Source organism: Giraffa tippelskirchi, chromosome 10, assembly GCF_054371585.1.
Source record: "Giraffa tippelskirchi isolate mGirTip1 chromosome 10, T2T-mGirTip1v1.2.pri, whole genome shotgun sequence".
Lineage (NCBI taxonomy): Eukaryota > Metazoa > Chordata > Mammalia > Artiodactyla > Giraffidae > Giraffa > Giraffa tippelskirchi.
The window spans coordinates 44,463,851-44,480,750 of record NC_137284.1 but is presented as its reverse complement, the minus strand read 5'-3'; the positions used below and the strand labels follow the sequence as shown (position 1 = coordinate 44,480,750).

Here is a 16,900-nt window from a genome sequence, read left to right as displayed (position 1 = left end):
GCATCAAATCTAAAACCAGTCACAGTGCAATTAAAGGAAAATAAAACAAAAACATTTCCTGCATGATGCCTTAAAGATGCAACTTACCCAGTGATGGTTGTTTCACTGCTGTAATTACCAAAGAACATAAAGAGTTTTACCCATTTCTGTCAACAACACAGGCAAAATGAGAGTGGTGTTTTAGCTGCCTGTTAAATTCCTGAACCACCTTTCCAAAGGCATAAAAATAACTCTTTCACTTTGTGATTTTGACAGAACCTCAAGTTATTCAACAGACCATATGAATCTACTTCGGGCAATGAAATTAATATTTCAGTAAGTCTTCGTCCATGAAACAGGAAGCCTTTTAGTAATGACCTTGGACCGGATAATAAAAAAGCGAGAAGAGCCGGGGTCCGAAGCCAGAGGGTAATTGTGATTCAAAGACTCTTTTATGCAAATAAAGCCCCTAATCAAGCTAATGCAATTTTCTGCATTTTTATCTTCCATCTTTTTATTTACATTCAGCTCAGAAATCAAAACCAGAAGATAGCAGATTTCCAGCTTCTTGATGCAAACCGTCCTGTGTAAGCAACAGCCATGGATAACTGTATGATGGTCACCAGCAATCTAATAGCCCAACTCCCAAGAGTCAGATCAACTCAGATCAGCACAGCAATTCTGGTTAGTTCCAGCAAGGTTGCAACAACCCACATGTACAGGTACTGGTTAACCTTTCTATTTCCTCTTGTGTTGTCATATTATCCTAGAAGGGAAAACTAATTTTCAAGAGGGAATATCTTAACTCTTCCTATGACCTTCTCCTGCTGCTGCTGCTGCTAAGTCGCTTCAGCCATGTCCAACTCTGTGCGATCCCATTGAGGGACTCAATTTGCTTCCTCTGTCCTGAGTTGCATTCTCAAGTTTTAGAAAATCAAACTAGATTTGCATGCACTGGCAGATGTTTTCAAGGATACTGTAGTCTGGAGACATCTGGATGTTTCCACAGGATCACTGTGTGTTAGTTGCTCAGTTGTGTCCGACTCTCTGTGACCCCATGGACTGTAGCCCACCAGGCTCCTCTGTCCATGGGATTTTCCAGGCAAGAATACTGGGGTGGGATGCCATTCCCCTCTCCAGAGGGTATTCTCGACCCAGGGATCAAACCCAGGTCTCTCACATTGCAGGCAGATTCTTTACCATCTGAGCCACCAGGGAAGCCCAGGATCACTAGAGGGTCAGTATAAACTATGACTGAGGCTGAGGACAGGCCAGCAACTCAGAACTCCACCAAGGAAAGAAACAGTAGCCCAGTGGAGGGATGAAGAGCACAGTTTATACAGTTAGATAAAGCTGAATTTGAATCCTGACCCTGACACCTGCCAAAGTGTATCACCCTGGGCAAGTCACTTGTCAACTCTGTGCCCCGATTTCTTCATCTGTAGAGAAAATTGTGATACCTGCCTCAAAGAATTGCTGGTGGGTAAATGAGATACTATATATAAATCTCTTATCAATGTTAGCTGTTGCAAGCAAATGCAAAAATGAATGACGAATTATAAATGGTAAAGTTCTAAAAAAAATGCAAGTTATTATTAATATTGTCAAGAATTACTTTCTAAGAATCTTTCATAAATTCAGTGCCTACTGACCAGTGGAACTTTGGGAGTATTCTGTTTTTCAAGGATTGTTAATCCAAATTCTCCTTTTCTCAAGTGTCTCCTGTAAGTTTTATCATCCATACAGTAAAACTAGGATGAAATGCCATTTATAACTAACCAATTGATCACAGGCACAGCAATTGTTTTTGGTGTCATAATTATCATTCAAATAATGCAGGGAAGTATGGTTCTGTGCCTGCTTCTCAAACTTGGTTCCATAGCAGTTACATTAGGATGCTTAAAGCTCTTGGATAAACAAGACAAAATCATGGGAAGTTTTAGCACCCTCCTCCTCGCTAACAGCCCCAGGTCACTGCAAATACTCATGCAATCTAAGTAAAAATCCACACTTTAATGGAACAAAATTTCAAGATATGTTCCTCAATCCCTCTTCCAACCAAATTACCACCACTGATTCTCTCTTCATGGAACGCCCATAGGAGTTCCAGAGGACACATGAAGAGCAACCTTAGGTGGGTCCCTTGTAAGTAAAGATTTGGGACAGAAAAATTAAGTATTGGTACTTTAATAACTAAGTAATTTAAAATATGATTTCACATTTAACCAAACACATTACGCAACAGACTTCAAAATTCCCATAAATATTTGTAGAAAAACACTCAGCCTGCAAAGAAATCTGACTGATCTAATGGCCTATCTCTGGGCTCCACCACCAAGCTCTGACAGTATGAGACCATCCTCCTCTGCTGGTAAGGGGACTTGTACAGCTTCATTTGAGAACCCTGATTATCAACTAGAGCTGTTGGTTCAAATCCTGACCCTGCCAATGAAGGTCTGTCAGTTGGTTCAATTCCTGATCATGTATTTGTCACCTGTGAAATGATGATGCTAACAACCACCTCCCAGAACATGATGGATGCTGGAAGAAACGTACATATGCAAAGAGCCTGATATAGTAAATGCTCAATAAATCTTAACCCTTTCTTCTTCCATACCCCATTCCCCTTGCCTCCTTGTTATTCATGATCTCTGATCATAATGATGCTTGGAACTCCACAAAACATGATCTACAACTTCTCACAAAGATGCTAAATCATGCCAGCATCCCAAACGTATACAGCATCCCATTCACCCATCCAGCCAGCAGGTATTTTGTGCATATATTTTGTGGCAGACATTGCGTATGAATGAAAGGACTAGGAAGCAAGAAAGGATGTGTGTGTGTGCATGCCAAGTCGCTTCAGTCATATTAGACTCTGTGCGAAACTATGGACTGTAGCCTGCCAGGCTCCTCTGTCCATGGACTTCTCCAGGCACATAACTATTCAGGTCATCATTCCAGAGATGAAGTAGCTTCCGTGATACCAAATGACTACAAAGCCTTCTCAGTTTAAGGAAAGAGGGAAGCAATGACAAAACACGCTGAAATTCTAGGTAATTCCAGTGTAGTTAATGTTCCCGTCAGTGTTCACTAGGATACTGGCATCTCAATTCAGTTCTTATCAGGTATATTAATGATAACCAAAAGCTATTAGTGAGGCCAAGAAAAAGAAAGGAAAATCCCCCAGACCCAAATAAAGAAGGCTTCCCACAGCAAAGAGCCACCAAGAAGAAACTGCCGGAACTTGGTCCCCCATGCCTCAACTACACAGCCTGCCCATTTAGTCTCTTTCCGGGGCAGTGGGGACCGTCATCCCACCATTCAGACGTGGCACTCACCAACTGCTCCAGCCTGCCCAGAAATCTACATGGTAGCAAAGGATCAAATGCCTTTTCATCTAAAGAACTGTGAGTTAACTCTCTGCCTTTTAATTACTCTCAATTACTTTCCCACTATTTATAAAGATTTTTTTTTTTGCATAACAAAATCCAACTAATCAATATATGCAGTATATCCCAGCTGATTAGGGTAATTCTTACTCCACCATGATGCTGGAGCTGTGCCAGCTTTACCTAGCACACAATTAAATGTCTGCTAGTGCCTGCTGCTACCCAGCAGGCCTCATGAGTTAACAGCAAAAAAACGGAATTCACATTTGCCTCTACCAGCCCCTGAGTGCCCTCACTGCCTCTCATCTGCTCGTAGACACGTACAAAGCGTGCCTGCACAAATAAGGGCCTTGCACAATTCACACAGACCTAAAAGGCACAGGAGCATCAGAAAAGGACGCCCCAAGTCTAACTCATCTTCTCATTTCAGCAAATCCTTCCAGGAATAAGCTATCACTCTTCCCACCCCCTATTCCAATAGTGGACTTGTAAGCACATTCGAAGTACAGAAAAGACTCAGTTATCTAGACTCACCTAAATCCAATATTATGAATTGTGTTCAGTGTACCTTCAAACCAATTTTCAATAAACACAAATCACTTAATAAGAAATTAAGAGCATTACACATTTCTCATGCTCCCATGCATTCAGTGTTAATGAGATTTTGTTTGTTAAGCTCACAGAATGACAGAGTGTCTAAAAGACAGACACAGCCTTTTTTCCATTCATTCAAGATATAGTTATTGAACCTTTTTTTGTAATATGACATTCTCGAGACACACATCTGGTCACATGTTGATTTTACCCACCAGCTCCTCAAAGAATGCTTTCTAGTGCAATGTAGTTTAAAAAAGGAAAAATACTTGGAATTTTACAAGACTTGCTTTTAATCTATTCTAGCTCAGGTAACCTTGTGCATTCATGTATACACACACAAGCTTTATTATGTCTCAGACACTAAACTCAGCCCTTAAAGTAGGATTCTCTTGCCCAGGATTGTCAGAACTGGGTAAGTGATACCCTTGGGGAAGCTCTATATCTTGGTACTCACTGGAATGGTGCATTGATTATAATTTATTGTAACAAGAGTTACAGCAAAAATGTTTACAAATAATTTCATTTTAAATATAAATGTAAAAGTCTTCAAATGTTCTTACAATAAAAACATTCTCACATATGTATTCTATGCTGTCCTTAGAAGACTCAGCACCAAGATGTTCTCCACCTCCCCATAAATTTCACCTTTGACTGTGTACATCAATATCTACGTGTATATACCATTAGGCTAAGTAACTGCCTATCAGAACCTCCTGGAAAACAAAGTGGTGCTCCTGAAAAGTGACAAACATTTGGATATACATGCCTTTTCAGTGTCTTTACTACACTTGCTGAGAACTTACTGGGAAGATTCACAGCGTAGACAGATAAGCCAATAAAGAACCTGGGTATACATGCCTGGAGGGTTTTTTCTTCAACTAGACAATAGGGACCTCAAGTCTACTACAGCCTTCCCTCAATATCCACAGGGGGTTGGCTCCAGGGCTCCCCTTGGTACCAAAATCCATGGGTGCTCAAATCCCTTATATAAAACAGCATAGTGATTCTATGTAACCTACATACCATCCTCCCAAATACTTTAAATCATCTCTACATTACTTATAATAGCTAATACAATGTAAAAGCTAGGTTGTGTTGTTCTAAGTCTCTTCAGTCATGTCCGACCCTTTACGACCCCATGGACTGTAGTCCGCCAGGCTCCCCTGTCCGTGGGATTCTCCAGGCAAGAACACTGGAGAGGGTTGCCATGCCCTCCTCCAGGGGATCTTCCTGAGTCAAGGAGAGAACTCCGATCACATATGGCATGGGCTTTCCAGGTGGTTCAGTGGTAAAGAATTCACCTGCAATGCAGGTGCCACAGGAGACATGGGTTCGATCCCTGGGTTGAACATGCCTGAAGCGACTTAGCACGCATGCAGTGTAGTAAATTCAAATTTTGCTTTTTGAAATCATTTGGAACTTTTTATAATATTTTCTATCTGTGGTTGGTAGAATACACAGATACAACACCCATGGATATGGAGAGCCGATTGTAAATCCTACCAGCACCAGAATCATAAGGAAGTCCTAACACCCAAAGGATGTTTTTCAAGGTTTGGTCTTAGATGCTCCACTGTGAAAGTCAATGATACATTATTCAAGCTGGAACATCAACAAATATGGTCATATAGTTTAAAATATTGAACACTGATAAGATACAGCAGTGAAAAGAGTGGTGGTTCAAAGATTCATGTTATGTCACTGAGCCCGTGGAATGAAGGTCTATAGGAGACAAAAGACACCAACACAGGTAAGTTCATTACAAGGCAGATAGGTGTCATGATAGTAACACCAACTGTAGTGGGCAACTGCGTACAGAAATATTAAAAAGCAGTACAGCAGGTTAGATTGAAACAAGACCTTCAGGATGGCACAGGGCTCTAAACAGTGGCTGCAGGAGTTGGGGAGGGACAAAGATGCCAACAAGCACCAAGGAGAGCAAAAGCCACAAGAAGGGACCATGGAAGTTGAGGAGCCCTGAGCCAAGGGACCCTTCTCCGGATGCCCCAAAGGCTGGGAAGGGGACTGGTCCCACTAGGCATCCTAACTGTGCCAGGGATGGACGCTGCAGCCATCAGACGCCACAGCTGCCCCCCGAAGGTGAGAGCTGAGGCTGGGAAGAGAATGCCAGTCATCAGGCCATCAGACACTGCACCCCTGAGCCCAGCATGTGTGCCCTGAGAAGACTCAGGATGAGAAGGTACAGGATACCAGCCCCAGCTAGCCGAGGTCCGTATCAAAGATATGATTTCAGTGAGCCCAGACTCTTGCATCTTCCCACACAGAGAAAAGCTCTAAGTTCCTTAACATGAGATATCTGGTTTTGTTTTATAAATAGTCATCTTTTGATGTTCTAACTACTTGGTCTTTGTTGCAAGTACCCCGTATGTCCTTACATCCCCCTTCACCTTTCGGAACAGTCTCTCCGAGTTACCTGAGATGCTGGGTCCCAGGCTTAAGTCCTCAGTTTTGTCCACCTAATAAAACATACCTCTGAAATTTTAGGTTGTGCTTTTTTCTGTTTGTTTCAGCCAATGTCACAAAGGAGCAGATATCATCAGAGGTGTAATTCTGGGTTGCACTGGCCTGGTTCTATGGCTCAGAAATTCTCAAGCTTTCTAACATTTCCTCGACCTTCATGAATGACATGGACCTCCCCATCCTCTCTAACTCCAGGCGTGTCTTCCCCATTTAGCTTCCCATTTGATGCCTCTCTTCAAAGCAGTGCAGAGGGAGAGAGTCAAACTTTCAGTTCATCACATGTTTAAAAGGAAATATATTTCCCATAGGCATATGCTCTTGCCTCTAAGTACTCTGATATACAAACATTTAAAGTTGAAACACACATAAATTAAGGAGAAACAAAATATTCTTTACTTTATAAAAGAATGTGCCACAGGATCTGCTGAAATAGTGGAGTTCAGTTCAGTTCAGTTGCTCAGTTGTGTCCGACTCTTTGCGACCCCATGAACTGTAGCACGCCAGGCCTCCCTGTCCATCACCAACTCCCAGAGTCTACCCAAACCCATGTCCATCGAGTCAGTGATGCCATCCAACCATCTCATCCTCTGTCGTCCCCTTCTCCTCCTGCCCCCAATCCTACCCAGCATTAGGGTCTTTTCCAATGAGTCAACTCTTCACATGAGGTGGCCAAAGTATTGGCCACAGCTTCAACAAATAGTGGAGAGTTTTCCCTAATTGAATGCAGTTAAAATGTGATTTGCTTGAAAAAATGGGTTTTACACTCCCATTTAAAAACATATCTATTGTATAAGAGCAATCTAAGTTTATTCACTTTGATTATTATAATAACCACTGATGAGCTCTATGTAAGTGGCAAATCTTATAAAATACCTGTATCTCTCTCTCTCTTTTGAGAGGAATGTTATTAATCCTATCTAGTTAACAGAAATAGAGTATAAATTGAACAGGCTGTGTGTTACCACTGAATACAGCTTGGGAATACAGTGATTAAGACAAATAATTACACATAAAAATTCTGTACTTCCAAAGTAAAAGATTATCTAATTATTGGATAATCCAAGGAGATCAAGGAAATTGATTTGGCAAGGTAGTATGTTTTTGTCTTACATTTCCTAATCAATCACCTAGATTGCATAATTTCCTCACTGTAGTCACTGTCTTCTAAATATAAATGGAAGGTATACTGTCCCCTTGTTAATGTGGGCATTTTCAAGTAGATGACATCACTTCATCTCAATAAAAGATGCTGGTACCATCTTTCTCACTTGGGTAGCACATGCATTTTGCTCTTTTCTGGGCCTATCTAGGTAAATAAGAGTCAACTGAAAAAGCTAACTTTCGAAGGGTCAGGCACCACATTTGTTTAATATGCTCTATGTAAAATCAGTCCAAGGTAATAAGAGCACATCAATGCATTTTTGCCAACAACGACATGAATTTGAAGAACTCAGCACAAGCCATCAGAAAGACTAACAATGGAATGTATACTTAGTTCTCCCAGACTGTGAATGATCTGCTATGTCTACAGGAAAGATGGAATGCTAGATTACATTAAACTGCTCCTAGAGAACATAACCTATGAAGACGAGGAATTAAGAAATCATATAAAACTAGCTGTTCACATTCATACCATTACAGGAGGCAGCTAAAATTTGAACTGCAAACAGGTAGCAACAAATCCTCGAGGATCAGGTGAACTGTGTTTTGCCCTCTTCCTCACTTGGTGTCAACATTCCCAAGTTATTTCTTTATTATTTGCAGGATTTTCAAGCATTTAGAATCATCAAATGCAGCTGAAAAAGAAATATATCCCACAACAAGGATATGAAAACAGAAAAAATGTCCCATTCTCCTACATGACGGGGGAAATGCCAGCCACAATCTGGAGTAGAAAGGATTTATACCACTAGCTGATCCACCATAAAACTGAGCAGGACACAGAGAAATGTGAATTTCAATATGAGCTAAATATAATATAGAGCTAACAGTATTGGGAAAAAATTCATCTCAACAAATTCACAAATTACTTTAAAACTGCTAGAGCACAAATTTAACTGTAATAATTTCACTTTCCAATCCTTGTTTTTCAGCAGCATGAAGGCCCTGTGTGATGCTCTGGTGACACTTCATAATGTTAGGAAATATCACAGGTTCATTCCTCGGGAATGTGCATCCATTGGGAGAAGCAGCATCATCTGAATCAGTTGCAAAGTTAAAAAAAAAAATAAATAAAGTCAAGAAGCACAAAATGGCAAATGGTCAAGTTCCAACAACTAACAAGATCCAAGACATTATGAGCTTTTAATGAGTGAAGCATGCCATGAGAAAGAGACCTTTTGTCAATAAATCCAAGCCCTGGTTCACTAATTGAACCATCGAATACAGTGTCTGAATATGTAGACACCAGACTTCAACATTTCTTAATTATATTCAATTCCAGGCATATCTTTCCATTTAATTGACATCCTGAAATGCCTTTACAGTCCTATCAGATAGGTACCAAGTTCTCAAGGGAGATTACGACACACTTCTGACTTTTGGCTCATCTGATTGAAATGATTAGTATGAAACTTTCTTTTTTGAAATGTGGGAAAGATTCACATTTTTCTCCCTAACTCCAGCAATGTTAAAGCCGTCTGCATTTGGCCCACTTTCATGTGTACATTTCTTTATGGAGAGGCTCTCCACGGCCAGGCCAATCTAATGAAATCGTAGCCACACGCTCCAGCCCGGTGTGGGACCATGCCACACGCATCCCACAAGGCCCTTCTCAGCCAATCATGGTGCTAATGGCCATCTTTTAGCCACCACGTAGAGCCAAACAGAGAATTTCAAGCCACAATCTTTAAAACAGACTACAGATACCTCAAAATATTAATCACACACTCAGATTCTGGAAAAATCAACAAAACATCATTCTTAATAGATGCTCTAGGTTTCAAAAAAGACTGAGCTACCTCTTCTCCCGAGATACAGCCTCCTCCTGCTTTTGAAGAAAATGTACACACTCAGTGTCTATCTGATAGAAAAAACTGGTATTTATACTGTCATTAAGCACATTTGTCACTAGATGTAATCTATATTATGGGGCACGCTTTCAGATGTTTACCCGTGTTAAGTACTGTTCAATGATATTTAGTAGCATTAATAATTTTGAGTTTATTTCAAAATGTTAAACGTAATAGCTGCTCCACTGTGCTCACTTTTTAACCTTTCCGGGTACTGTAAAGGCTATAATTTTTATCAGATTGTTGGGAATTTAATTTAGTCGAAGTCCTAAAGTTACATTTAAACTTCTAGTTAACCTTTCCTATCTGCACATCACTCAACAGTTGGGCTTAACTCTGGCATCTTGAAAAAGAAAAGAAATAAAGAATAACTGAAACAGTATTTGCAACTGCTTTGCAAAGTACAAATATCAGCAACTCATGCTGAACCTCCAAGGTAAAAGTTCTGGCCTTTTCACCCATCTTCTGAAAGGCAGCATTACAAGGCTTACCATTTATTTGACCTTCTTTTTTTTTTTTGAACGTTAAAAAGCCAGCAACAGACCCGAATGCTAAATTCATAAAGGACCGATCACCTCAAAGTGTTCTATGCTATAGGTAACTGTGAGATGACTAAGGGCCAGAGGGAAATGGAACTCAGAAGATGCCAATTACAAGGTACGTAGGAATTAAGTTTCTTCCCCACACACGCCAGAAGCATGCATGCCTTCAACCTCCAACATTAAACAGTGCTGTGATTTTTTTTTTTTCCTTACGTGTACACATTTTGGGCTCTAACTAGACTGTAAGCTTCTTGAAGGCATGATTCATTTTTTCTGTGCAGTGTATTTCTTGTAATCCTTACAAATAAAAAGAAAACTGAGCATATATTAATGGATTGCATTGCAGTCATTTTCCAAATTCAGAGTTACATAAAGACTCCAGATACAACGAGTCCAATATAAACAAGGGAAGAATTTCTGTTCCTGAAGATGTTTGAAACTTTGCAAATATCATTTACCAGCTCCTGGACCATAATCATGACTAGCAGCTGGAGAAGGCATCTTGGCCAACTAGAGACAAACTGAGGACAAAGCCACGTTAGGCAGCAGAAAGCGTTATATGCTGGCACAGCAAAAAATCAACAGAACACGGGGGGAGAAGCCAGGGACCTTCCCAGCCACCTCCTTCAGCCTGAGTCCAGCTTAACTTCAACTCTGTGCAGAGTCCCAGGGGTTACATTCACAGCAGGAGAAGGCAGAGCATGTGTTTCTGATTTTCATTCAAACTCCCCGGGGCCTGGGAGCTTCCTGAAAGAGTGAACTCTAACTCCAAATAGGAGGCACAGCCTTTACAGCAGTGGTCCTCGACCTTGGCTACCAGCAAAATCCACTGGGAGGCTTAAAAAAATACTGGTGCCTGGGTCCTACCCCTAGAGAGTCTGGTTTAAATGGTTTGGATGTCACTGGGTAGCCAAGGCTGAGCTCCCTGCGACACACAGCAAATTCCCACTGGCTGTCTGTTTTACTGTGCTAACACACATGTTTCAACAGAGGGGTGGGATGGAGCAGGGGTGGGAGGGAGGTTCAAGCGGGAGGTGACACATGGCTGATTCACGTCGATGTATGGCAGAAACCAACACATTATAAAGCAATTATCCTCCAGTTAAAAATGAAAAATAAAATACAATTAACAGTTATTTAAAAAAATGGTCTGGATGCAACTTGTGAGTCATCTGTTTTAAAAGCCTCTGGGGGATTCCAAAAGTGCAGTCCGGGTTGAGGACTCTCACTTTAGGACCCCTCTGGGGAGCTTTGGGAGGTGGGAGAAGACTCCCAGTTAACTGCCGAACAGCAACAGGCTATGATAAAGGACCCAGTAAATTTGATGCAAAACAGCAAAAATCAATGATTCTTTAACAGACCCCCTAAAGGACAGTCCTTCTGTCCTTTATTTGCACCCACACTTTTTAAACACTATCAACAGGGAAAAAACCTAAAAACCCCAGAATGGGTGATAGAAGCACAAGGAAGCCAGAATGTGTGTACAGGTAGGGGTGGAAGCAGGTGCCCGCGTGGGCACTGGTGTGCAGGCTCCCAGACGCACTTCAAACACCTGCAGCTCTTTTCTGAAGCTGGGGGTGAGAATACCACAAAAGGATAATAGAGAAAAGGGCCTGAATAATTCAGGTGTCTTACCAAAATACTGAAAAACATCCCAACAGTCTATTTGGCCTGTTCCATGAGTATGTTCTTCCCAAAAGGAGCACTGTCCTAAAGAAATGAAAGACTTGATTAATTCTATACTGTCTTGACTACATTAGAGTTTTACTAAGAATTATTAAATTGGATTATGTTCACTTCATAGTCCTCAATCAGTTCACCCTAAAGCAAATCAATCTTGAATATTCATTGGAAGGACTGATGCTGAAGCTGAAGCTCCAATACTTTGGCCACCTGATGCTAAGAGCTAACTCATCAGGAAAGACCCTGATGCTGGGAAAGACTGAAGGCAGGAGGAGACCATCTCCTTAACCGAGGATGAGATGGGGTTGGATAGCATCGCCCACTCAATGGACATGAGTTTGAGCAAGTTCTGGGAGATGGTGAAGGACAGGAAAGCCTGGCATCCATGCAGTCGCAGGAGTCAGACACTACAGAGTGACTAAAGAGCAACAACAATACTCCTCCTAAAACTTTGCTCCAGCTCATATTAATCTCTCTTCCTCCAGGATCCTGTTCAGCAACACTATTTTGTCAACTAATATGTCCTTGTGTTGATTTCTGGTTTGCACACATGGGTATCTCCCATTTTCCCAACAACACGGTAAGCACAAAGAAGCAAAGGATATATTTTACTTTGACAAAGGGTATATCTGAATCCTGTGTGATGCCTTGCAAAGGGACGTAGGGTCAGTAAATATTACTGAAAAGAAATTCAGTGAAATAAATTCCTTAAAGGAATAAAAGAAACAAAATAAAATAGGTTTAAAAAAGTGAAGCTTTGCAATTCTTTTTTCTATTTCCTTCACCATCACTGACTTTCAGACTACTGCTAGAAACTCCTAACTGGTTTCTCTGCATTATTTTTCTTCCCACATTTCCACAGTGAGTTCTACTCCAGAATTAATCAGAATAAAGCAGCTTCATCCGGTCTCAACCCAACCCTCCCAGTGACTCCATTGTTTATATTCAGCCTGGCATCCTAAGTTCTCCGTAACTTCTCCTACTTTCTCAACCTTAATGCGTGTGTGCTCGGTCCCTAAATCACATCCACTATTTGCGAATCCATGGACTGCAGCCCACCAGGCTCCTCTGTCCATGGGATTTCCCAGGCAAAAATAATGGAGTGGGTTGCCATTCCCTTCTAGGGAGGGCTCGTTTCAACACAGGGATCGAACCCACGTCTCATGCATCGACAGGCAGATTCTTTACCTCTGAGCCACCAGGGAAGGTTGTCAATCTTAGCTTCTACCCCTTTTCAACATAAATGATGTACTGCCACTAATTTCTACGATTTGAGAACTAAATGGATATGAGGAGCCTCATGTTCACTTCAGTGTGGAACATGTTAAGTTTCAGAAGATTACACTGCAGTTAAGTAAGAGAGGTTCTGAAGACAGGTAGAGACATATGTAGCTAGAGCTCAGAGAAAAAGTAGCACGTGAAAGAAAATAAAAATTGATCAAATATCAAAAACGTAAAGTTTTTTTTTTAAAGAAAAAAAAGCTGAAACAACTTTAAATTCAATGGGACTTAACAGAATAAAAATTAAGGGATAAATTTAAGACATAGAAGGGCAAGAATTAATTGAACGAATTTTCTTTATTAAATACTGGCTTCCCTGGTGGCTCAGACAGTTAAGAATCCACCTGCAATGCAGGAGACTCAGGTTTGATCCCTGGGTCGCGAAGATCCCCTGGAGAAGAGAATGACAACCCACTCCAGTATTCTTGCCTGGGAAATCCCATGGAGAGAGGGGCCTAGCAGACTACAGTCCATGAGGTCACAAGGAGTCAGACAAGACTAGGTGACTTCCACTTGACTTTATTAAATAGAGGTTGTAATCCACAATCTTGGACCTGGAAGATCAGAAAGATGAAATACTAAAATCTGATCACGGATCCCTTTCAGGGTCCCGTGAGGGACCTCGACTTTTCTGTTCAGGCAAGGCAATATTCTCATAAAGCATTTTCTAAAGAAGGACAATTCACAATCCTTCCCAGACCTCCTCCCAGGCCTCCACATTCACACATATCTATCCAGCAAAGTAACACGCTAGTTGTATGAAGAGTATGATCATTAAGTTTTTAAATCTGTTCTCTATTTTCCCCAACCATCATCATGGCAGGAAATCCATTCTCAAATTTTCATCCTTTCTACTTTAATACAAAAATATCTCAATCCTAAAACTGACTAATATTAAGACTAACCGGGGAGTATCATTCCAATCCAGAACTACTAGAATGGTCATTTGTCACTGTTACATGTAACTGATGACTTATTCTGGTAGACCAGGAACTGGCTCAAAGCCACTAGACAAGTGTCAAATATGTTCTCAATAAATTCAATCTGTGGCATTAAATCTTTTTGTTTTTATTTCTTTAAGGAAAGGAAAGCTTTCCTAAAGTTATTCTTGGAAATAGATTTGGGGGAAAGGGTCAGTGTAAACAAGGGAAGAAAAAAAGCTCATTAAAGAAGTAGATACTCTTCAACTGACAGAAAAATCAGTAAGTTTGAGAAGGATGCAGAATCAAACTGAGTGAAACACAGAACGATATGTACCGTTGGGGTCACCACAGAGGAAGTCACCCAAGCCACAAACGCTTCTTTAGAGTCTATTAGGCAGTAGGGACTGTGGTCATCCTCAAAGGACGGACTATAAAAAGAGACTTAGTCCTCACAATGGAGTAGAAAGATGCTTATAAAGATACACTCAACAATTAGAGATTGAAAAGTATTTCATAAAATTTTATCAGTAAGCAAAACAGTCCAACTGGGGTTATGTTTCTTTAATTCTTTAAGGCCCTGTTCATCTGGGGAAATCAGGGGCTCTATTTTCCGCAGAAAGGAACTGAGGGGCAGACATGCCCTCCCACTAGGTCTGTCAGGTCTCTTTCTGTTTAATTATCATTTCTGCCTGATGTCTGTCACAATCAGCAAAGACAAGGGTTCATCAATAGCCCTTTCCCAGCAGTCAAAGGAAATCAATCCCAAATGTATGGTCCCACCTGATCCCATCAGATGATCCCCGCTCAGTGCTCTTGCAGAAGGAAAGGACCTTGGAGTGACCCCAATGCAAGACACCAAACCCTCCAATGTGGCCCTTTCCTTCTGTGCTGGCAGGAAAAAGCCAACCTACAGTCAGCTGGACAGAAGGAATGCCACACCCACCTCTGCAAACAGGAAAATAAAGCCACCCTGGTCCTCCTTGCCTCCTGAGCCATTAAGATAGAATAACAACACAAGAGCCATGCGGAGCAGGCCTCAGATCAGCTGCTAAAGCCTAAGTATCTTGTCCTCATTGGTAACTGCCTAATGCTTTCTATTTAACGTAATTCATCAACCAGATTAGAGCGGGTCATTCCGCAGCATATGAAGAAAGCAAGGCTGATAACATAATCTGACACATCAAAAATATTCTGAAAACAGCCTGAAGAGCTGTTTACAAAAAGCTATGAGCAGGCAAAATAACAATATAGCGTACAGGTCAGTGGGCAGTCAGTCTGTTTATTGCTACTCATTTCATTTTTGAGTAGCTCAGCACAACTGTAATTGCTAGTTAACAGATAGACTGGGTCCTGACTATCAAAAAAAAAAAAAAAATCCTCAAAATGACTCTGCCAAGAGGCAGAATAAACAAATTTGGGGGGGGGTACTCCCAGCCCCATTTCTGGTCAACAAACACTGGCTGTGAAAATTCTGGGACTCCAAGACACGAAGCCAGCCTAGCAGCTGAGCGATTTCTGATCTCCAAACCAGCTGCCTTTGATGTGAAGTTCTCTGTGTGCCTTCGATATGAAGACATTGTAACTGGGCAGTGCTGGGAACTTTCTCATCGCAGTTCACTGTGTACAGAAACTGCCCCCAGCACCATTCACTGTCCGAGTTCCAAAAAGACAACAGGGATTCATGATTAAAGATCACCATTCGCCTATATCTGAGAGGCAACTTTTCTCCTGGTAAAACGTGAGATGCCCTTCCCCCACTCCAATCCAAGAGGGAAAAAATGCACATCAAAGCGCTAAAGTTACTATGCATTTTTTTGCCTTTGTCTCTTGGCGCCCTGGTTTTCTTGGCTGTCCTTTATTCTCTCACTGCTCAGCTGCTCCAATTTAGGAATAAGAACTCAAAAAAAGGAGCAGTTGGCTTGGTGCTGTTTCCAGGATTCTGCAGAATCTCAGTCTCTCCATCTCTCCTTCCTTCCCTCTCTTCCATCCCCTCCCTTTCTTTCCTTCTCAGATTCAAATCTCCACGTCACAAACCAGAACGCCATTCAAGCCTTCCATAAACGTTAAGAGAAGTTCCGCGCCTGCCAGGGGAAGCGAAATCCGGGCTGCCTTTGATCGACACCGAGAAGGGGGTACCTCAGTCCTCGGTTCCTAGATGGCGGGTTTGCCCGGTCCACCACCTAGCCCTGCCGCCCGGATCCGGGGCAAAGTCGTCTGCAGTCTTTCAGGCCGGTTCTCAGCCTCTCCGCCTGTATTTTAACTCAGCCCGGGCGCAGTCAGAGAATCGTACCCCAGCAACAAAGCCGGGGGCGCAAACCCGCCGTGATGAACCGGTCGGCCTGCCGCCAGCCCCCTGCCTCCCACCCCGCCGACTTGCCTTTGAAAAGACAGGCGTTGGGGCAAGAAAAGGAATACGTCCGAGGCGAGGAGGAGGGAAGCGGCGGGACATAAGTGGCCGGAGTGGTTTGGGGGTCTTGGTTTGTTTACGTGTCTCTCTTAAACACCCAGGACCCACGGAGGTGAGCCCGGGCGAGTCGGGCGCCCCGCGGGAGCCGCACCGCCCGAGGCGCTGCGCAGACAGCTTGCCCCTCGCTCACCTCCCGTCTGGCGGGCCCGGGGTGAACGGGGGATGCTCGCGCGGGTTTGTCTGACACTTGTAAATGGAAGTGGGATCCAACTTGGAAAACAAACGCGCCGGGGTCTGGGGGCGGGGAGGGGCGGGAGACGGGGGAGAAGAGGAGAAAAGCTTCTTCACCCGGCGGCGCGCCCCGCGCTCCCCGCCGCCTCCCGCCGCGGCGGCTGCAGGTTACCCGGCCCCAAGGCCGAGCCGGGACCTGCGCGCGGGGCGCGGGGCCGGGGCGGGCTGGGGTGGCAGATGGGGCGAGCCCAGGCTACCGAGCGCCCGCTCTCCAGGCCGCCGGGGCCTCTCGCTCCCGGGAGCCTCCCAGAGCCCCACGCCAGGTCCCTGCAGGCTCTCTCCCTCCGTCCTCACAGCCTTCCAGGGATCCCCT

General features: G+C 42.9%; 1 protein-coding gene across 1 annotated transcript in view; it reads right to left on the bottom strand.

Moving 5' to 3' along the window:
- The window catches only part of FAT3 (FAT atypical cadherin 3), a 787,529-nt gene extending 771,263 nt beyond the window's left edge, over positions 1-16,266 (bottom strand). The window contains exons 1-2 of the mRNA XM_081531110.1: positions 16,026-16,266; positions 11,638-11,712 (exon numbers count right to left, since the gene is read on the bottom strand). The gene's annotated coding sequence lies outside the window, so the exon portion shown is untranslated. The remainder of the gene's footprint in view (positions 1-11,637; positions 11,713-16,025) is intronic.
- Between the last annotated feature and the right edge of the window lie 634 nt (positions 16,267-16,900).